This window comes from Vigna unguiculata, chromosome 7 (genome assembly GCF_037176805.1).
Source record: "Vigna unguiculata cultivar grain cowpea cultivar isolate G323 ecotype 2 chromosome 7, ASM3717680v1, whole genome shotgun sequence".
Lineage (NCBI taxonomy): Eukaryota > Viridiplantae > Streptophyta > Magnoliopsida > Fabales > Fabaceae > Vigna > Vigna unguiculata.
The window spans coordinates 38,070,278-38,093,874 of record NC_140798.1 but is presented as its reverse complement, the minus strand read 5'-3'; the positions used below and the strand labels follow the sequence as shown (position 1 = coordinate 38,093,874).

The 23,597-nt window shown below is 32.7% G+C and overlaps 1 pseudogene; it reads left to right on the top strand.

Annotated features, from left to right (window-relative positions):
• Positions 1–16,764: 16,764 nt before the first annotated feature.
• LOC114191389 (monocopper oxidase-like protein SKU5) lies at positions 16,765–19,926 on the top strand (annotated as a pseudogene).
• The last annotated feature ends 3,671 nt before the right edge of the window (positions 19,927–23,597 follow it).

Genomic DNA, 23,597 nt, shown 5'->3' with positions numbered 1-23,597 from the left:
AAAAAAGATTTTAAAAATTTGAAGAGAAGAACTCAATATGATGAGTAAAATTTTCCAAAAACAATTTCAAGAACATAATTAAAGATTTGAAAAGGATCAAGAAGTTGTTAAAAAGTTTAAAAAAGAATTCAAAAAGTTTTAAGAAAATAAATTTCAAAAAAACAAAAGTAAAGAAAGCGTAAAAATAAGTAATTGAAGAAGTTAATGAAAATTAAGAGTTTAAAAAAATATGGAAAAGTGAGAAAATAGATTTCAGGAAAAAAGATTTTAAAAGCTTTAAGAGAATAACTCAATATGATGAGTAAAATTTTCCAAAAACAATTTCAAGAAGATAATTAAAGACTTGAAAAGGATCAAGAAGTTGTTAAAAAGTTTAAAAAGGAATTTAAAAAGTTTTAAGAAAATAAATTTTAAAAAAGGGAAAGTAAAGAAACTGTAAAACTAAGTAATTGAAGAAGTTAATGAAAATGAAAAATTTAAAAAAATTTGGAAAAGTGAGAAAATAGATTTCAAGAAAAAAGGATTTTAAAAAGTTTAAAAGAAGAACTCAACATGATGAGTAAAATTTTCCAAAAACAATTTCAAGAACATAATTAAAGATTTGAAAAGCATCAAGAAGTTGTTAAAAAGTTAAAAAAGGAATTCAAAAAGTTTTAAGAAAATAAATTTCAAAAAAAGAAAAGTAAAGAAAGTGTAAAACTAAGTAATTGAAGAAGTTAATGAAAATGAAAAATTTAAAAAAATTTGGAAAACTGAGAAAATAGATTTCAAGAAAAAGATTTTAAAAATTTTAAAAGAAGAATTCAATATGATGAGTAAAATTTTCCAAAAACAATTTCAAGAACATAATTAAAAATTGTAAAAGGATCAAGAAGTTGTTAAACACTTTAAAAAAGAATTCAAAAAGTTTTAAGAAAATCAATTTCAAGAAAACAAAAGTAAAGAAAGTGTAAAAGTATTTAATTGAAGAAGTTAATGAAAATCAAGAGTTTAAAAAAAATTGGAAAAGTGAGAAAATAGATTTCAAGAAAAAAGATTTTAAAAATTTCAAGAGAAGAACTCAATATGATGAGTAAAATTTTCCAAAAACAATTTCAAGAACATAATTAAAGATTTGAAAAGGATCAAGAAGTTGTTAAAAAGTTTAAAAAAGAATTCAAAAAGTTTTAAGAAAATAAATTTCAAAAAAACAAAAGTAAAGAAAGCGTAAAAATAAGTAATTGAAGAAGTTAATGAAAATTAAGAGTTTAAAAAAATATGGAAAAGTGAGAAAATAGATTTCAGGAAAAAAGATTTTAAAAGCTTTAAGAGAATAACTCAATATGATGAGTAAAATTTTCCAAAAACAATTTCAAGAAGATAATTAAAGACTTGAAAAGGATCAAGAAGTTGTTAAAAAGTTTAAAAAGGAATTTAAAAAGTTTTAAGAAAATAAATTTTAAAAAAGGGAAAGTAAAGAAACTGTAAAACTAAGTAATTGAAGAAGTTAATGAAAATGAAAAATTTAAAAAAATTTGGAAAAGTGAGAAAATAGATTTCAAGAAAAAAGGATTTTAAAAAGTTTAAAAGAAGAACTCAACATGATGAGTAAAATTTTCCAAAAACAATTTCAAGAACATAATTAAAGATTTGAAAAGCATCAAGAAGTTGTTAAAAAGTTAAAAAAGGAATTCAAAAAGTTTTAAGAAAATAAATTTCAAAAAAAGAAAAGTAAAGAAAGTGTAAAACTAAGTAATTGAAGAAGTTAATGAAAATGAAAAATTTAAAAAAATTTGGAAAACTGAGAAAATAGATTTCAAGAAAAAGATTTTAAAAATTTTAAAAGAAGAATTCAATATGATGAGTAAAATTTTCCAAAAACAATTTCAAGAACATAATTAAAAATTGTAAAAGGATCAAGAAGTTGTTAAACACTTTAAAAAAGAATTCAAAAAGTTTTAAGAAAATCAATTTCAAGAAAACAAAAGTAAAGAAAGTGTAAAAGTATTTAATTGAAGAAGTTAATGAAAATCAAGAGTTTAAAAAAAATTGGAAAAGTGAGAAAATAGATTTCAAGAAAAAAGATTTTAAAAATTTCAAGAGAAGAACTCAATATGATGAGTAAAATTTTCCAAAAACAATTTCAAGAACATAATTAAAGATTTGAAAAGGATCAAGAAGTTGTTAAAAAGTTTAAAAAAGAATTCAAAAAGTTTTAAGAAAATAAATTTCAAAAAAACAAAAGTAAAGAAAGCGTAAAAATAAGTAATTGAAGAAGTTAATGAAAATTAAGAGTTTAAAAAAATATGGAAAAGTGAGAAAATAGATTTCAGGAAAAAAGATTTTAAAAGCTTTAAGAGAATAACTCAATATGATGAGTAAAATTTTCCAAAAACAATTTCAAGAAGATAATTAAAGACTTGAAAAGGATCAAGAAGTTGTTAAAAAGTTTAAAAAGGAATTTAAAAAGTTTTAAGAAAATAAATTTTAAAAAAGGGAAAGTAAAGAAACTGTAAAACTAAGTAATTGAAGAAGTTAATGAAAATGAAAAATTTAAAAAAATTTGGAAAAGTGAGAAAATAGATTTCAAGAAAAAAGGATTTTAAAAAGTTTAAAAGAAGAACTCAACATGATGAGTAAAATTTTCCAAAAACAATTTCAAGAACATAATTAAGGATTTGAAAAGCATCAAGAAGTTGTTAAAAAGTTAAAAAAGGAATTCAAAAAGTTTTAAGAAAATAAATTTCAAAAAAAGAAAAGTAAAGAAAGTGTAAAACTAAGTAATTGAAGAAGTTAATGAAAATGAAAAATTTAAAAAAATTTGGAAAACTGAGAAAATAGATTTCAAGAAAAAGATTTTAAAAATTTTAAAAGAAGAATTCAATATGATGAGTAAAATTTTCCAAAAACAATTTCAAGAACATAATTAAAAATTGTAAAAGGATCAAGAAGTTGTTAAACACTTTAAAAAAGAATTCAAAAAGTTTTAAGAAAATCAATTTCAAGAAAACAAAAGTAAAGAAAGTGTAAAAGTATTTAATTGAAGAAGTTAATGAAAATCAAGAGTTTAAAAAAAATTGGAAAAGTGAGAAAATAGATTTCAAGAAAAAAGATTTTAAAAATTTCAAGAGAAGAACTCAATATGATGAGTAAAATTTTCCAAAAACAATTTCAAGAACATAATTAAAGATTTGAAAAGGATCAAGAAGTTGTTAAAAAGTTTAAAAAAGAATTCAAAAAGTTTTAAGAAAATAAATTTCAAAAAAACAAAAGTAAAGAAAGCGTAAAACTAAGTAATTGAAGAAGTTAATGAAAATTAAGAGTTTAAAAAAATATGGAAAAGTGAGAAAATAGATTTCAGGAAAAAAGATTTTAAAAGCTTTAAGAGAATAACTCAATATGATGAGTAAAATTTTCCAAAAACAATTTCAAGAAGATAATTAAAGACTTGAAAAGGATCAAGAAGTTGTTAAAAAGTTTAAAAAGGAATTTAAAAAGTTTTAAGAAAATAAATTTTAAAAAAGGGAAAGTAAAGAAACTGTAAAACTAAGTAATTGAAGAAGTTAATGAAAATGAAAAATTTAAAAAAATTTGGAAAAGTGAGAAAATAGATTTCAAGAAAAAAGGATTTTAAAAAGTTTAAAAGAAGAACTCAACATGATGAGTAAAATTTTCCAAAAACAATTTCAAGAACATAATTAAAGATTTGAAAAGCATCAAGAAGTTGTTAAAAAGTTAAAAAAGGAATTCAAAAAGTTTTAAGAAAATAAATTTCAAAAAAAGAAAAGTAAAGAAAGTGTAAAACTAAGTAATTGAAGAAGTTAATGAAAATGAAAAATTTAAAAAAATTTGGAAAACTGAGAAAATAGATTTCAAGAAAAAGATTTTAAAAATTTTAAAAGAAGAACTCAATATGATGAGTAAAATTTTCCAAAAACAATTTCAAGAACATAATTAAAGATTTGAAAAGGATCAAGAAGTTGTTAAAAAGTTTAAAAAAGAATTCAAAAAGTTTCAAGAAAATAAATTTCAAAAAAAGAAAAGTAAAGAAAGTGTAAAAATAAGTAATTGAAGAAGTTAATGAAAATGAAGAGTTTAAAAAAATTTGGAAAAGTGAGAAAATAGATTTCAAGAAAAAGATTTTAAAAATTTTAAAAGAAGAATTCAATATGATGAGTAAAATTTTCCAAAAACAATTTCAAGAACATAATTAAAGATTTGAAAAGGATCAAGAAGTAGTTAAAAACTTTAAAAAAGAATTCAAAAAGTTTTAAGAAAATCAATTTCAACAAAAGAAAAGTAAAGAAAGTGTAAAACTAAGTAATTGAAGAAGTTAATGAAAATGAAGAGTTTAAAAAAAATTGGAAAAGTGAGAAAAAAGATTTTAAAAATTTCAAGAGAAGAACTCAATATGATGAGTAAAATTTTCCAAAAACAATTTCAAGAACATAATTAAAGATTTGAAAAGAATCAAGAAGTTGTTAAAAAGTTAAAAAAGGAATTCAAAAAGTTTTAAGAAAATCAATTTCAAGAAAAGAAAAGTAAAGAAAGTGTAAAAGTATGTAATTGAAGAAGTTAATGAAAATGAAGAGTTTAAAAAAAATTGGAAAAGTGAGAAAATAGATTTGAAGAAAAAAGATTTTAATAATTTTAAGAGAAGAAATCAATATGATGAGTAAAATTTTCCAAAAATAATTTCAAGAACATAATTAAAGATTTGAAAAGGATCAAGAAGTTGTTAAAAAGTTTAAAAAAGAATTCAAAAAGTTTTAAGAAAATAAATTTCAAAAAAAGAAAAGTAAAGAAAGTGTAAAAATAAGTAATTCAAGAAGTTAATGAAAATGAAGAGTTTAAAAAAATTAGGAAAACTGACAAAATAGATTTCAAGAAAAATATTTTAAAAACTTTAAGAGAAGAAATCAATATGATGAGTAAAATTTTGCAAGCACCATTTGAAGAACATAATTCAAGATTTGAAAAGGATTAAGAAGTTGATAAAAACTATAGAAAGAATGGAAAAAGTTTAAGAAAATAAAATTCAAGAGAAGAAAACTAAGTAAAGAAAGTGTAAAAATAAGTAATTCAAGAAGTGAATGAAAATGAAGAGTTTAAAAAAATTAGGAAAAGTGAGAAAATAGATTTCAAGAAAAAGATTTAAAAACTTTAAGAGAAGAACTCAATATGATGAGTAAAATTTTGCAAAAACCATTTCAAAAAAATAATTAAAGATTTGAAAAGGATCAAGAAGTCGAGATAAACTTTAAAATAAATTCAAAAAGTAAGAAAATAAAATTCAAGAAAGGGAAACTAAGTAAAGAAAGTATAAAAATAAGTAATTCAAGAAGTTAATGAAAATGAAAAGTTTAAAAAAATTGGAAAAGTGAGAAAATAGATTTCAAGAAAAAAAGATTTTAAAAACTTTAAGAGGATAACTCAATATGATGAGTAAAATTTTGCCAAAAACAATTTGAAGAAGATATTTAAAGATTTGAAAATGATCAATAAGTTGTTAAAAACTTTAAAAAATAATTCCAAAAGTTTAAAGAAAATAAATTTCAAGAAAAGGAAACTAAGTAAAGAAAATATAAAAATAAGTAATTCAAGAAGTTAATGAAAATGAAGAGTTTAAAAAAATTAGGAAAAGTGAGAAAATAGATTTCAAGAAAAAGATTTTAAAAGCTTTAAGAGAAGAACTCAATATGATGAGTAAAATTTTGCAAAAACCATTTCAAGAACATAATTAAAGATTTGAAAAGGATCAAGAAGTTGATAAAAACTTTAAAAAGAATATAAAAAGTTTAAGAAAATTAAATTGAAGAAAAGAAAACTAAGTAAAGAAAGTGTAGAAATAAGTAATTCAAGGAGTTAATGAAAATTAATAGTTTATGAAAAATAGGAAAAAGTGAGAAAATAGATTTCAAGAAAAAAATTTAAAAAACTTTAAGAGAAGAACTCAATATGATGAGTAAAATTTTGCAAAAACCATCTCAAGAACATAATTCAAGATTTGAAAAGGATCAAGAAGTTGATAAAAACTATAAAAAGAATGGAAAAAGTTTAAGAAAATAAAATTTAAGAGAAGAAAACTAAGTAAAGAAAGTGTAAAAATAAGTAATTCAAGAAGTTAATGAAAATGAAGAGTTTAAAAAAATTAGAAAAAGTGAGAAAATAGATTTCAAGAAAAAGATTTTAAAAGCTTTAAGAGAAGAACTCAATATGATGAGCAAAATTTTTCAAAAACCATTTCAAGAACATAATTAAAGATTTGAAAAGGATCAAGAAGTTGTTAAAAAGTTCAAAAAGGAATTCAAAAAGTTTTAAGAAAATAAATTTCAAGAAAAGAAAAGTAAAGAAAGTTTAAAAGTAAGTAATTGAAGAAGTTAATGAAAATGAAGAGTTAAAAAAAAATTGGAAAAGTGAGAAAATAGATTTCAAGAAAAAAGATTTTAAAAATTTTAAGAGAAGAACTCAATATGATGAGTAAAATTTTCCAAAAACAATTTCAAGAACATAATTAAAGATTTGAAAAGAATCAATAAGTTGTTAAAAAGTTTAAAAAAGAATTCAAAAAGTTTTAAGAAAATAAATTTCAAAAAAAGAAAAGTAAAGAAAGCGTAAAAATAAGTAATTGAAGAAGTTAATGAAAATGAAGAGTTTAAAAAAATATGAAAAAGTGAGAAAATAGATTTCAGGAAAAAAGATTTTAAAAATTTTAAGAGAATAACTCAATATGATGAGTAAAATTTTCCAAAAACAATTTCAAGAAGATAATTAAAGACTTGAAAATGATCAAGAAGTTGTTAAAAAGTTTAAAAAGGAATTTAAAAAGTTTTAAGAAAATAAATTTTAAAAAAGGGAAAGTAAAGAAACTGTAAAACTAAGTAATTGAAGAAGTTAATGAAAATGAAAAATTTAAAAAAATTTGGAAAAGTGAGAAAATAGATTTCAAGAAAAAAGGATTTTAAAAAGTTTAAAAGAAGAACTCAACATGATGAGTAAAATTTTCCAAAAACAATTTCAAGAACATAATTAAAGATTTGAAAAGCATCAAGAAGTTGTTAAAAAGTTAAAAAAGGAATTCAAAAAGTTTTAAGAAAATAAATTTCAAAAAAAGAAAAGTAAAGAAAGTGTAAAACTAAGTAATTGAAGAAGTTAATGAAAATGAAAAATTTAAAAAAATTTGGAAAACTGAGAAAATAGATTTCAAGAAAAAGATTTTAAAAATTTTAAAAGAAGAACTCAATATGATGAGTAAAATTTTCCAAAAACAATTTCAAGAACATAATTAAAGATTTGAAAAGGATCAAGAAGTTGTTAAAAAGTTTAAAAAAGAATTCAAAAAGTTTCAAGAAAATAAATTTCAAAAAAAGAAAAGTAAAGAAAGTGTAAAAATAAGTAATTGAAGAAGTTAATGAAAATGAAGAGTTTAAAAAAATTTGGAAAAGTGAGAAAATAGATTTCAAGAAAAAGATTTTAAAAATTTTAAAAGAAGAATTCAACATGATGAGTAAAATTTTCCAAAAATCATTTCAAGAACATAATTCAAGATTTGAAAAGGATAAAGAAGTTGATCAAAACTTTAAAAGGAATTTAAAAAGTTTAAGAAAATAAAATTCAAGAAAAGGAAACTAAGTAAAGAAAGTGTAAAAATAAGTAATTCAAGAAGTTAATGAAAATGTAGAGTTTAAAAAAATAGGAAAAGTGAGAAAATAGATTTCAAGAAAAAGATTTTAAAAACTTTAAGAGAAGAACTCAATATGATCAGTAAAATTTTGCAAAAACCATTTCAAGAACATATTTAAAGATTTAAAAAGGATCAAAAATAGAGGTGTTAATTTGGCCCAGCCCACAAGGCTTGGCCTTGGCCCATGTGGGCTAGGGCCAAAAAAGCCGACATTGAAAAAAAGCCCCAATCAAAGAAGTCCGCAGGGCTAAAAACTTTTTAAAAGCTCTGTGGGCTTGGGCCAACCCATGGGCTTTCATCTTCCACATGAAAAATATATTATTTTTTAAAATATATTACTGTCTGTGGGACAGGCCCAACGAACCGGACAAGCACGACGACCAGAATAGGTCGAACAACCCGAACTTGCCCGACGACGTCAACAAGAACGACGACTTGAACGGGCCCAATGATCCAAAAGGGCCAAAAGACCCGAACGGGCCCGACTACCCGAACAACCCCGCCGACTCAAACGAGCGCGACAACCAAAACGAGCCTGACGACAAGGACAAACCTGACAAGATAGAAAGGGCCCGACGATACGAACGGGGCCAACGACATGGACGGGCCGACAACCCAGACGAGCTCAATGACCCGGATGAGCCCGACGACCTGGACGGGCCCTACGACAAAAACGGACCCGACGACCTAAACGAGCCCCACGTCCCAAACGTGGCCGATGACCCGTATGGGCCCGATGACCCGGACGGGCTCCATGACCTGGACAGGCCTGACGACTTTCTACGAGCTCGACGACCTAAATGAGCTCCACGACCCAAACGGGCCCAACGACACGCACGGGCCCGATGACCCGAACGGAATCGCCGACCCGGACAGTCCCGCCGACCCGGACAGGCCCGATGACCCCGAAGGGCCCCACGAGCCGAACGTGCCCGACCAACAAGCCCAATGACCCGAACGAGCCCGACGACCCAGACGGGCTCTAAGACCCGAACGGGCCCCACGACCCGGACGTGCTTGATGATCCACACAGGCGCAACAACCCAAACAGGCCCGACATCTTGGATGGGGCCAACGACTCGGACGATCCCGATGATCCAGAAAGGCCCAACGACTTGAATAGGCTCCATCACCTGGACGGGCCTAACGACCTGGACGAGCCCGATGATCAAAACAAGCCCAACGACCCGAACGTTCCCGACGACCCGGATGGGTCTAACGACCTGGACGGGCCTGATCATCCAAACAGGCCCAACGACCCGAACAAGCTCGACGACCCGGATCAGCCCGATAACTCGGACGTGACCGATGACTCAGACGGGCTTGACGACCTGGACGGGCCCGATGATCCCGACATGCAAAATGACCCGAATTGGCCCGTTTGGGTCATCGGGCTCATCCGGGTCGTTGGGCTTGTTCGGGTCGTTGGGTCTGTCTGGATCATCAGGCACGTCCAGGTCATTAGGCCTGTCACGATCGTCAGGCCCGTTCGGGTCTTCGGGCCTTTCTGGATCATCGGGCATGTTGGTCCCGTTCGGGTCGTGGGGCTTGTCTAGATCATCGGGCCAGTTCGGGTCATTGGTCCTGTTCGGATCGTCGGACCTGTTCGGGTCGTTGGGCCTGTCTTGATTATGGAGCCCGTCCGCATTGTTGGGCCCGATCGGGTCGTTGGGCCTGTTTGGATCATCGAGCCCATCTAGGTCGTGAGGCTCGTTCTGGTCGTGGGGCCAATTCGGATCGTCAGGCCCGTTCGAGTCGTCAGGCTCGTCATTATCATCGGGCTCGTCTTGGTCATCGCGCCCGTTCGGGTCATCGGGCTTGTTCGGGTCTTTAGTCCCGTCTGGGTCATGGTGCTCGTCCGAGTCGTGGGGCTCGTCCCAGTCTTCGGGCACGTCCTGGTCATCGGGCTCGTCCAGGTCGTTAGGCTCGTTTGAGTTATCGGGCTCGTCCGGGTCGTTGAGCTCGTCTGGGTCATCGGGCCCGTCCCAGTCGTGGGGCTCGTCCGAGTCTTCATGCTCGTCTGGATCGTCGGGCTCGTCCTAGTCGTCGGGCCCATTTTGTTGGTGTGCCCGTCCGGGTCGTCGTGCCTATTCGGGTTGTGGGATTTGTCACGGTCATAGGGCCCGTTTAGGTCTTTGGGTCGGTTCGGGTCTTCGAGTCCCTTCGCATCGTCGGGTTCGTTTGTGTCGTTGGGCTGGTCCGTGTTGTCGGGCTCGTCTTGGTCGTTGGGCCCGTCTGGGTCGTCGAGCTCATCCAAGTCGTCGGGCCCGTCTGTGTTGTCGGGTTTGTCCTGGTCGTCGAGCTCGTCCTAGTCGTCGGGCTCATCCGGGTCATCGGGCATGTTCGAGTCGTTGGGCACGTTCGGGTCGTTGGGCCCTTTTGGATCATCGGGCCCGTTCTTGTCGAGGTCGTCGGACAAGTTCGAGTTGTTCGACCTATTCTGGTCGTCATGCTTGTCTGGTTCGTTGAGCCAGTCCCACAAATAGTCATATATTTTAAAAAATAATATATTTTTCATGTGGAAGATGAAAGCCCATGGGTTGGTCCATGTCCACAGGGCTTTGTAAAGTTTTTAGCCCTGTGGACATCTTTGATGGGGGATTTTTTTCAATGTGGGATTTTTTGGCCCTAGCCCACATGGGCTTGGCATAATTGACATCTCTAATAAAAACTTTAAAAAAGAATTGATAAAGTTTAAGAAAATAAAATTGAAGAAAAGAATACTATGTAAAGAAAGTGTAAAAATAAGTAATTCAAGAAGTTAATGAAAATGTACAGTTTAAAAAAATTAGGAAAAGTGATAAAATAGATTTCAAGAAAAAGATTTTAAAAACTTTAAGAGAAGAACTCAATATGATGAGTAATTTTGCAAAAACCATTTCAAGAACAAAATTCAAGATTTGAAAAGGATCAAGAAGTTGATAAAAACTTTAAAAAAGAATTCAAAAAATTTAAGAAAATAAAATTGAAGAAAAGAAAACTAAGTAAATAAAGTGTAAAAATAAGTAATTCAAGAAGTTAATCAAAATGAAGAGTTTAAAAATATTAGGAAAACTGACAATAGATTTCAAGAAAAAGATTTTAAAAACTTTAAGAGAAGAACTCAATATGATGAGTAAAATTTTGCAAAAACCATTTCAAGAACATAATTAAAGATTTGGAAAGGATCAAGAAGTTGATAAAAACTTTAAAAAAGAATTCAAATAGTTGAAGAAAATAAAATTTAAGAAAAGAAAACTAAGTAAAGAAAGTGTAAAAATAAGTAATTCAAGAAGTTAATGAAAATGAAGAGTTTAAAAAAATTAGGAAAAGTGATAAAATGGATTTCAAGAAATAGATTTTAAAAACTTTAAGACAAGAACTCAATATGGTGAGTAAATTTTGCAAAAACTATTTCAAGAACATAATTCAAGATTTGAAAAGGACCAAGAAGTTGATAAAAACTATAAAAAAGAATTAAAAAAGTTTAAGAAAAAAAAATTCAAGAAAAGAAAAGTAAAGAAAGTGTAAAAATAATTAATTGAAGAAGTTAATGAAAATGAAGAGTTTAAAAAAATTAGGAAAAGTGACAAAATAGATTTCCAGAAATTTTTTTAAAAAATTTGAAGAGGAGAACTCAATATGATGAGTAAAATTTTACAAAAACCATTTCAAGAACATAAATAAAGATTTGAAAAGAATAAAGAAGTTGATAAAAAGTATAAAAATAATTCAAAAATTTTAAGAAAATAAAATTCAAGAAAAGAAAACTATGTAAAGAAAGTGTAAAAATAAGTAATTCAAGAAGTTAATGAAAATTAGGAGTTTAAAAAATTAAGGAAAAGTGAAAAAATTGATTTCAAGAAATAGATTTTAAAAACTTTAAGAGAATAACTCAATATGATGAGTAAATTTTTGAAAAAACCATTTCAAGAACATATTTGAAGAATTGAAAAGGATCAAGAAGTTGATAAAAACTTTAAAAAAGAATTCAAAAAGTTGAAGAAAATAAAATTGAAGAAAAGAAAACTAAGTAAAGAAAGTCTAAAAATAACTAATTCAAGAAGTTAATGAAAATGAAGTGTTAAAAAAAATTAGGAAAAGTGATAAAATAGATTTCAAGAAAAAGAATTTAATAACTTTAACAGAAGAACTCAATATGATGAGTAAACTTTTGCAAAAACCATTTCAAGAACATAATTCAAGATTTAAAAAGATCAAGAAGTTAACAAAAACTTTAAAAAAAATTGAAAAAGTTTAAGAAAATAAAATTCAAGAAAAGAAAACTAAGTAAAGAAAATTTAAAAATAAGTAATTCATGAAGTTAATGAAAATGAAGAGTTTAAAAAAATTTGGAAAAGTGAGAAAATATATTTCAAGAAAAAGATTTTAAAAACTTTAAGAGAAGAACTCAATATGATGAGTAAATTTTGACAAAACCATTTCAAGAATATAATTCAAGATTTGAAAAGGATCAAGAAGTTCATAAAAACTTTAAAAGGAATTTAAAAAGTTTAAGAAAATAAAATTGAAGAAAAGAAAACTAAGTAAAGAAAGTGTAAAAATAAGTAATTCAAGAAGTTAACGAAAATGAAGAGTTTAAAAAAATTAGGAAAAGTGAGAAAGTACAATTGAAGAAAAAGATTTTAAAAACTTTAAGAGAAGAACTCAAAATGATGAGTAAAATTTTGCAAACATAATTTCAAGAACATAATTAAAGATTTGAAAAGGATCACGAAGTAAATAAAATCTGTAAAAAAAATTCAAAAAGTTTAGGAAAATAAAATTCAAGAAAAGAAAAGTTAAGAAAGTGTAAAAATAAGTAATTCAAGAAGTTAATGAAAATGAAGGGTTTAAAAAAATTAGAAAAGTAAGAAAATAGATTTCAACAAAAAGAATTTAAAAACTTTAAGAGAAGAACTCAAAATTATGAGTAAAATTTTGCAAAAATAATTTCAAAAAAATAAATAAAGATTTGAAAGGGATGAAGATTTTGATAAAAACTTCAAAAAAGAATTCAAAAAGTTTAAGAAAATAAAATTTAAGAAAAGAAAAGTATAGAAAGTATAACAATAAGTAATACAAGAAGTTAAAGAAAATGAAGAGTTTAAAAAAATTAGGAAATGTAAGAAAATAGATTTCAAGAAAAAGAATTTAAAAAATTTAAGAGAAGAACTCAATATGATGAGTAAAATTTTGCAAAAACCATTTTAAGAACATAATTAAATATTTGAAAAGGATCAAGAAGTTGATAAAAACTTTAAAAAGAATTTAAAAAGTTTAAGAAAATAAAATTCAAGAAAAGAAAACTAAGTAAGGAAAGTGTAAAAATAAGTAATTCAAGAAGTTAGTAAAAATGAAGAGTTTAAAAAAATTAGGAAAAGTGAGAAAATAGATTTCAAGAAAAAGATTTTAAAAACTTTAAGAGAATAACTCAATATGATGAGTTAAATTTTGCAAAAACCATTTCAAGAACATAATTAAATATTTAAAAAGAATCAAGAAGTTGATAAAAACTTTAAAAAGAATATAAAAACTTGAAGAAAAAAAAATCAAGAATCAATTTGACCTTCGACCTGTGTCAAATTGTGTTAACCTTGGACATGCACTGAATTGGCTTCAGCTTCGGCCTGTGTAGACTCGTCTTGAACTTCATTGATTCACCTTGACGTTTAATCCAGTTGAATTCGCTATTGAAGCTGCTGGATTCGTTGAGTCTGGTGTCGGAGTCCTTTGCCAATCCCTTTCTAGGTAAGGGAAGCTAGAGTCTTTAGTACTTTTCCTAGATCTACCTGTTTCCAGTCTCGTATCATGTTTTGTATGGATTGTATGCTGCTGTGAATATGTGAAATGCTTGGTTATGTTGTGTGGATATGTATGCATGGCTGTTGCTGGGAGAACAGTGGCGAGATCTGATATTTTTGCCCAAGCAAGCCTGTCTCGCCTAAGCAAGAATTGCAGAAACAGGCCAGGTTCGTACTTGAGCTCTCGCTCAGGCGGAGAGCTCTCGTTTGAGTGAGGTCACATCTCGCTCAAGCGAGAGGAGCTCGCCTAAGTGAGAACGCGTGGGAACCTTAGCATGTCGCTGCACTTTTGGCCTAAGCGAGGAACCTCCCCTTTGGGTGAGGGGTGGTCTTGCTCAGGCGAGTTGGTCTCGCCTAGCGAGCATTCGAAGAACCTCCTAGGCCCTCTGTCGCGGTCTCGCCTGAGCGAGAGTCTACAGCCTGAGCGAGGACTCCTGACTTGAGCGAGATCCACTGCAGGCCATACTATTTTCCTCTTATGGTTGAGTATTGGTGTTTTAATTGGTTGGTCTGTTTCATTTACAGTACGAGGCATGTAATTATGCATGAAATCTTTGAGGTTATGAATTTAATGGATGTGTTGGCATGATCTTGGCATGTAATGAGCATGAAATGGTTGGTATTAAAGTGGCATGGTATTGGTATGAGATGAAATTCTATATTCACTAATTGGGAAGAATGAGATGGTATGGATTCAACCTGGAATATGAATGAGGATGGGTTACAGAGGTTGGCATGAGGTTTAAATGCATGATCAATATTATTTGGTTGTTTGAATATGATTGGTATATGATCAGTACGTAAATCCATGAGCCTCTAGGTGAGACCTCCTGGTGGTGCTTCAGTGATCGGGACGTAATTCCATGACCCCTGTTAGTGGGAGTTCATGGTGGTGCCCATCTACATAATTTGGTAAGGAATCAAGGTAAGGTTGCATCCTGATGCTCTAAGGAGTTAGTTAGTCTCATATAAAGCGGACTGACTCTTGTGGTGAGAGTAATAGGAGGCCTGAAACTCATTAAGGGCTAACCTTGTGTGTCGGGGATTGAGACATTGTAACACTTGTAATACTTAGCTCGGGGGTGAGTAGAGAAATCCACCACAAGTGCAAGCATCCGCTGAATCCAACTAAATTATATGTATCCGGATGAGTCGAGTCTGAGTCGTAGTGTATTGTTTGTGAGTTATAACATGGTTGATTGGCATATATTCATTAGTCTATGAAATGGCATGTATCTATATGATAAAATGTTTTATACTCTAGCTTACCCTTTTGCAGATGCGAGAGGTACTTGAGGTCAACAGGAAAGGGATGATTCTGCTGCATAGTCTACCTGGACTGGTCTTCTTTTTACTTGGGTTTTACCTTAGGGCTATGGCCCATGTACTATTTTGGCTTTTGGTGTATTATCAACTACTATTATGTCCTTGTACTTATTTCTGTATTGGCATCGTGGTGTGCCTAATTCCTCTTTTGTGTCCGTTTGAACAACTGTATGGAGTGAGGTTTATACTCCAGGACTGCGCCATTATATTTCTGTGTGATACCTCTTTAATTAGGGTTATAAATTAAATAGGGTGTTACAGAAATTCAAATTTAATTTATATGTTTTTCTTTTGTAATTTTATTTAGATTTTATTTTAAAAATTTATAAAATATTACTCTCGGGTATTTTTTTTTAAATGAGTATCTAGCGGATAATGAAATAGGTAACATGTTGAATTTCTGGTTGCGGTGTAGGCATTATTTGTACTCGATCCTACTTGTTGTCATTTCTATTTGTAAATGGAGTTAGGACGAGATGAATAAAAGGAAATTTCAGATTTCTTATATTTTTAAAATATTTATAATTCTTTATTCATTTAAAACCTCTTCCAAAATTTCTTAAATTTCAATTTATTTTAAATTACTTTATCTTATTTTAGTGTTAAAAAGTTTAAATTGTTTAAATAAATAATATATACTTCTAAATTATCTTCTCCAAACACAATATTAAAATTAATTTTCATATTTCTATATTTTCTTATAATTTGATTTTCTAAAGTTTAGTTTAATGCTACTTTACTGAAATAATTTATTTGATATATAATCGAATAAATTTATTTCACAGTTTGGGTCTCTTGGAGTGGTTGAATTTTTTTTTTTTCAAATACAATTTTAAAAGAAAAAATATTTATTAGAAAATAAAACTGAACATAATTATCACAAAATAGTAATTATGTGGTGGGAGAGCTATCACCAAAATTATAATAAAATAATTTTTAAAATTAAAAACAAAATTATAAACCATTTTTTCTTTATTAAAAACATGAATGTAAATCAATTAAGTAAAAAATTATTTCAATTTCACTTCTGTGGAACACAATTTGTAAGGAAATTTGTATTTGAAAACCGAAAGCTCTGACTATGATAGTGTCCAACCACTTTTTGAACATAATATATCTGAGGACATACATATGGAAACAAAATAAAATATATATTTCATGGAGTCAATATTCATGTAAACATATATCAAGAACACAAGTTATTCTAAAAAGTAATATTTCATAACTTATTTCATTTAATAACTTATATATATATATATATATATATATATATTGAATACTTTTTTTGTCATAATTTTCCCCCAATTACTATTTTTATAGATCTAATTGTTAAATTATAAATATTTATTAGAATATATAAAAAATATTCTCAAATCTTAAAATCTTTTATATTATCTTTTAGAATTAAATTCTGATTTCTTATTTATATCTTGGAATTAAATATCATCTATCTCTCTTCTCACTCTCCCGCTTCCTCTCTTTTTATAGAATCTCTTTATTTTCTTATGATTTGTTTTCCTAAAATTTCATTTAACGCAATAATTTATATAAATATTTTTTTAATAGGAGCTTGATTCAACAGAATTAGCAACAAAAAAATAATTTATCTGACGGTCTATTGAGTGATTATGAATTAATCGATCCCTCTCCCGGCATATTATATTATAAATATGGTAAGTAAATCTTTTTAAATATATAGATTATATAAATTATGCTTTAGATTCACAATAAAAATAGTAATAAATAATTTACACTGTGATAAAGGTTGTTTTTATCTCACAATATTAATTGTTTTGAAAAACAAAAATTTGAAATTTATAAAGGATACAATAGGATAATAAAAATATCTTAAAAATCACTTGAAGAAAGATTCTTTAAGATGTTATTTTAAAAACATAAAAACCGTTGAGGCATTTGAACTGTTGAGGCCTAAGTCTTGAAATATGACTGATAATAGTCACATCGAAAGCAAGAAACTGTGGTGATATTTCAATGGCTTCAGGTTTTGTTGCTCCTCAATTCAAACTTGCTATATGTGCAATTCTGGTGCTACCATTCATAATCACAATAGCCACTGCTGCTGATATATTACTTGATTGGCACGTTTTCACTGACTTCAATTTAAAGCATGTTTCTACTGATCAACCTGTGGAGATTATGAATACCTTTCATCTGTTCATCTTTTTATTTGTCTTACTCATGCATTTTTCAATACTATTGTTCTTCAATACTTTTTGCAGGTAATAACAATCAAGGGCATGTTCCCGGGACCCCTTATAGATGCAACAACAAACGATGTTATTCATGTCAATGTTTTCAATCATTTGGATGATCCCTTGCTCTTTACATGGTGTACATATTATGTACTCCTTACTTTCTTTTAATGGCATTGGACAGATATGGTAGTTTTATTATTGTGGGGGGCATTGGAATGTACGAATTTTTATTGGAATAAACGGCGGGTTGGAATATTTACTGTGGGATCGATGGAAAGATTTATGAGTTGTTCCAATGATAGTAAAGCATCATTGGTATATGTCGATGAAAAATTTACCGAAGGCCCAGACTTGTAATTGAACAAGGTATGCTCGAGAAAAAAATGAGGGTTCACTGATAAATTACAGAAGGAATTAGATGTATTGCGTCTAAAAGACTTGAAAACAAAATATTATTTGTTTCAAGTCATTGATCAATCTATTTTGAAAACCATTCTCAAAAAGGATATCTGGAATTCAATGAAGAAGAAACATCAAGATCTGCAAGAGTTAACATCAAGCTCTTTGTGGTGAGTATGAAACAATTGGAATGAAGTCCCGAGAATCAATCACGGACTACTTTGCATGTGCAATGACAATTGTCAACAAGATGCGCACTTATGATGATAGAACTGAAGAAACAAATGTGGTTGAAAAGATACTTTGATCTTTAGGATCATAATTGATTTTGTTGTATCTTCTATGGAAGAATCAAAAGACATTGATGCTCTTTCACATGATGAATTGCAAAGATCATCATTAGTGTATGAACGAAAAAAATTAATCCGTGAGAAGTTGAGAAGCAAGCATTAAAGGTTTCTACCAATTACTTATTCTAATGATTTTAGAAGACGGGATAGAGGTAGAGACAGAGGACAAGGATCGCAAGGTGCTAAGTTCTAGGAGTCATAGTGATCGATCTAATTAAGGAAGATATGGGCCTACAGAAGTTTGAAATCTTTGATGCATTTAAAGCTTTCAAAGCAAGAGTTGAGAAAGAATAATAAAAAAACATTAAAACTCTTAACAGATCATGGTAAAAAATACTACTCATGAGTTTAGTGTATGGTAAAAAATACTACTCATATGAGTTTAGTGTTTTTCATGAAGAACATGACATCAGGAAAGCTACCACACTCATGTTTGAAGTTGGGGATATTTTAGTTCGTTAATATGCACATTTGAAGTGTTGATAGCAACAACTTGAAGGTTAATGCTGCACATCAATGATTTTTCAATACATTGTATTCTCATCTTTGTCTTCATGTATGTGTCTAAGAACTGACTAGAGGGGTATAAGTTAGGGATATTTTGATATCATGGTAAAGAATACTACTCAGATGAGTTTAATGTTTTTCATGAAGAACATGACATCAGGAAAGAGCTTACGAGATAATACACCACAACACATGGTACATAAAAAAGGAAAAATAGAACAATTCTTAACATGATGAGAAGTTTGCCACCCAAGGGCGAGTTCCAAAGACATTTTGGTCAGCAGTTGTAAATGTTTTAAACAGAAGTCCAACTTTTACTATTCAAAACATAATAATACCCGAGAAAACTATATCATTCTGAATAATATAGAAAAAGAGAGAAGATTTTCTATCATAGAAAGCCACTTCCAGGATTCACATATTTTGGTATTGCTTCAGTTTTAGGAGTACAATTCTTGTCTTGGTGTAGGAATGGCATAAAACAAAGGCTGGATTCATGGGAAGATGGAGTGTCTGGAACAAACTGCCCCGTCCAACATGGCACCAATTGGACTTATACTTTCCCTGCCAAAGACCAGATTGGCACATTCTCTTACTTTCCTTCCATCAATTTCCTTAAAGCTGGAGGAGGCTTTGGTCCAATTTGAGTCAACAATCGACCAGTCATAAGTGTTCCTTTCCCAACACCAGAGGCAGAGTTTGATCTTCTAATTGGTGACTGGTACAACACTAGCTACAACGTAACTTTCATGTCATTTCACCATTGATACTATGATGACTTTAGCAATTCCTTGGAATGCTGCTTCATTTCCTGATCTCTAATTTGATATTAGTTACTTTCTCTGTTTATTTTTTTATTTGCTGACCCTGAATATACTTGATATTATTCCAACCAGGACGTTAGGTCCAGGTTTAATACTACAAATGTTCTTTCCCCTGATTGGATGCTAATAAATGGAAAAAGACCATACATGAGGAACTTTTCTCTATCATACGAGACATTCAATGTTACAGCAGGTAAGAAGTGAATAAGAGGAGTTTTGTGACTCACTTTATGGTCGTGTTGTGTAGTACCTTAAATCCTTTATGATCATGTGTCATAGGAAAAAAGTATTTGCTTAGGATATCAAATATTGGGACAACTTGGAGCTTCAATTTCAGGATTCAAGATCATCAAATGGTTTTGGTTGAAACTGAAGGTTCTTATGTGAATCAAATAGAGTTGGAGTCTCTTGATGTTCATGTAGGTCAATCCTATTCAGTTCTTGTCACAGCAAACCAAGATGCTGCTGATTACTACATAGTGGCCTCTCCTAAAATGAGTAATGCCACAGATAATAGCACTCTCGTTGGCGTTGCTGTGCTTCATTATCATAACTCTACCACACAGGCTAATGGGTCTCTCCCAAGCGGTCCAGATCCATTTGATCTGCAATTTTCCATCAACCAAGCAAACTCCATTAGGTAATTGCATGTCATCTAGTGATGCTCCGAATGCTCAAAAGAGCTTCTACATTAATATAATATTAGCAATAATGCCTCTAAACAGTGCATGTTTGTGACATATGCAAACATTCACATTATGGGTTTGTTTGAATTGAAGGTGGAACCTAACCACCGGAGCTGCAAGGTCTAATCCTCAGGGAACATTCAATGTATGGGATGTGCCAATTGTTGGGTAAACTTAAATGTGGGTAGTTGGAAGTTGCTATATTAATTGTCTAGGAGATTGCAGAAGGTTGAGAGTGGGTCTAGCTATGATTAAGCATGCAATAGAGTTCATTAATTGTGAGTTAGGTAGTGGTTATATTTAATGAATGTAGTTGAAGGGTCATGTCCAAAGGCCTATAAAAGGACCATGTAGTGTTTCATTTCAAAACATAACAAATTTGAATACAAAGAGTGTTTATCCAGAGATACTTGTTTGTCAACAAATTGGCATCAAAGCTTGAGAGCCTGAGTGTTTGAGTGAGTTAGAGAGTTTGATCGAGATGGCCAGCTTAGCTAACAATATGCCCCTACCAAAGTTATCAAAAGGCGTCAGCTATGATAACTGAAGCCTGCAGATGAAGGCTCTCCTTGGTTCCCAAGAAGTATGGGAGGTGGTCGAAAATGGGCACCAAGAACTAGAGGACGTTGGAGAAATGGCGATAGCCCAGCTTGCTACGTTAAAAGCAACACGAGCAAAGGACAAAACGGCTCTGTACGTGTTGTACCGAGCTGTTGATGAGTCCGGCTTTGAGAAGATAGCAAATGCTATGTCTTCAAAAGAAGCGTGGGATATTATGGAGAAAGCATACAAAGGGGATAACCGTGTGAAGCAAGTTCGGCTTAAAACTCTCAGAGGCGAGCTTGAAAGGATGAGGATGAAGGAAGATGAAGGGGTTGCCGAGTACGTCTCCCGAGTTGAGGCTGTAGTGAAGCTCGGTAGAAATGGAGAGACACTGCCCGCTTGCCGAGTGGTAGAGAAAATCTTGAGGTCGTTAACCGACAACTTCGAGAATATAGTTTGCGCAATAGAGGAATCCAAGGACTTGACAGTGCTCTCGGTGGAAGAGCTTGCCGGGTCGCTTGAAGCGCATGAGCAGTGGAGAAGGAAGAAGAAGGAGGAGTTCCTTGATCAAGCACTCCAAGCAAAGGCAACCATTAAGGAGAAGAAGGTTCCTTATACTCAGAACACTCGAGGCCGAGGTGGTAGAGGCAAAGGAGGATATGAAAGAGGTTAAGAACAAGTCGGCCAACAAAACTGGCGTGGCCGAGGACAAGGTGGAGGTCGTAGTGGTAGAGGCCGAGGAGGTCAGTCGAACAACTCAGGAGTTGAGTGCTTCAAATGTGGTAAGTATGGTCATTTTGCCAAAAACTGCTACTCAGGAGTTAAATGTTACAATTGTGAGAAGGTTGGACATTTCGCAAAGGATTTTCGATCTGAAAACAAGAAGGAAATGAACTTCCTTTCTGAGGATGCTGAGGAAGAAAGAATATTGATGATGTCCAGAAGATCAAGTGTCGAGCTATGTCTCAGCTGTTCTGACAAATCAGTTTGGTACCTTGATACAGGAGCAAACAACCACATGTGCTGGGACGAGAGTCTTTTTAAGGAGCTCATCAAAGTTGAGGTTGTACACGTATCATTTGGAGATGCATCAAAGGTTGCAGTAAAAGACCGGGGTACAATCTGGTACCTGCAGAAGAACAAACGAGTTGGAGAAATCAGAGACGTGTACTATGTACCTGATCTCAAGCGCAACATATTGAGCATGGGCCAGTTGATGGAGAAAGGCTGCTCAGTTCTGATAAAAGACCGAGTACTATACTTGAAAGACAAGTTGGATCGATTGATTGCTCGAGTAGAGATGAAGAAGAACGAAACGTACAAGCTAGACTTGAAAATAGTCCAAGAGAGGTGCTTGAAACTTGACGTGAAGGATGGAGCTATGATGTGGCACTTCCGGTTTGGCCACTTGCATTTTGGTGGGTTAGCCGAGTTGGTGAAAAAGGAGATGGTGCCAGGACTCCCGATTGTGGAGTTTTTGTGAAGAGTACGTGCTCGGGAAGCATCCGAGGACCTCATTTTCGAGGACTGTCGAGTATTGGGCAAAGGAACCACTCAGATTAATTCACACAGACATTTGTGGACCAATTACCCCTGAATCTTTCAGTGAGAAAATGTATTTCATTTCTTTCATAAATGATTTTTCAAGAAAAAGATGGGTGTATTTTTTGAAGGATAAATCGGAGGTGTTCCGAGTGTTTAAAAGGTTCAAAGCAATGGTTGAAAAGGAGATTGCCATGCCTATCAAATCTGTTAGGTTTGATCGAGGAGGCGAGTTCATTTCATTCGAGCTCATGGAGTATTGTGAGGAGCAAGAAATAAGGAGATTTCTGACAGCACCATACTCACCCCAACAGAATGGAGTAGCTTAGAGGAAAAATCGAACCATACTTGACATGGTATGAACAATGTTGAAAAGCAATAACATGCCTAAGAAGTTCTGGCGGAAGTAGTGCAATGTGCCTAGAGGTGTCAATTTGGCCCCTAGCCCATGGGCCAGGCCTGGCCCACTCTTCATTAAGCCCTTTTTTAGGGGGCCCCCAAATGAAGGGGCCAAAAAAAAGCCCCATCCCCCAAAACCCCCTCTCTAGTGGGTTAGGACTAGGGCTAAGGTGGGTTAGCCCACCAAATACTACATTAAGCTAGAGTTAAAGATTAAGTCGAGCGACCCGGACGGGCCCGATGACCCGGACGAGCCCGATGACCCGGACGGGCTTGACGACCCGGACAGATCCGATGATAAGGACGGGCACGACGACAAGGACGGGCACGACGACCTGGACGGACCCGACGACCCGGATATGACTGACGACCTGAACTGGTCCTACGACCTAGACGGACCCAACGACCCGAACAAGCTTAATGACTCGGACGGGCCCAATTATCCAGACAGGCTTAATGACCCGAACGGGCCCCACGACCCGGATGGACTCGACATCCTAGACGGACGCGATGACCAGGACGAGCACGATGACAAGGACGAGCCCGACTAAGCAAACGGGCCCAAAGATCAGGATGGGCCCGACGACCTGTATGAGTCTGATGACCTAGACGGTCCCAACGGGTCCAACGACCCGAACGTGTCCGATGATCCAAACAGATCCAACGACCCGAACGAGCCCGACAACCAAGATGACTCGGAAGGCCCGTTGAACCAAACGGGCCCGATGACCCAAACGGGCCCAACGACCCGGACAGGCTCGATAATCCAGACAAACCCAACGACCTGAATGGGCTTGATGACCTAAATGATCCCCACGACCCAATGACGCAGACGGGCCCAATGATCCAAACAGACTCAACAACCCGAATGGGCCCGTAGACGTAGATGGGCCTGACGACCCAAATGGGCCCAATGACCCAGATGGGCTCAACGACCCATACGGGCCCGACGACCCGGACATGCTCGATGACCCAAACAGGCCGAACGACCAAAATAGGCCTAAAGACACGAATGGGCCCGATGATCTAGATAGGCCCAACGACCCAAACGAGCTCGACGACCTGGATGGCCACGGCGACCCGGGCTACCCGACGACACAGACGGGCCATTCATGTCGTTGGGCATGTCTGGATCATCAGGCACATCCGACTCGTTACCCCTGTCTGAGTCGTCGGACCCGTCTGGATCGTCTGGCGCATTCGGGTCATTGGACATATTTGGATCATCGAGTCCGTCTGAATCATTGGGCTTGTCAGATTGTTGGGCATGTCCGGGTCATCGGGCCCGTTTGAATCGTTGGGCCCGTCTCAGTCGTTGGGCCAATCTGGGTCGTAGGGCCTGACCAGGTCGTAGGCCCC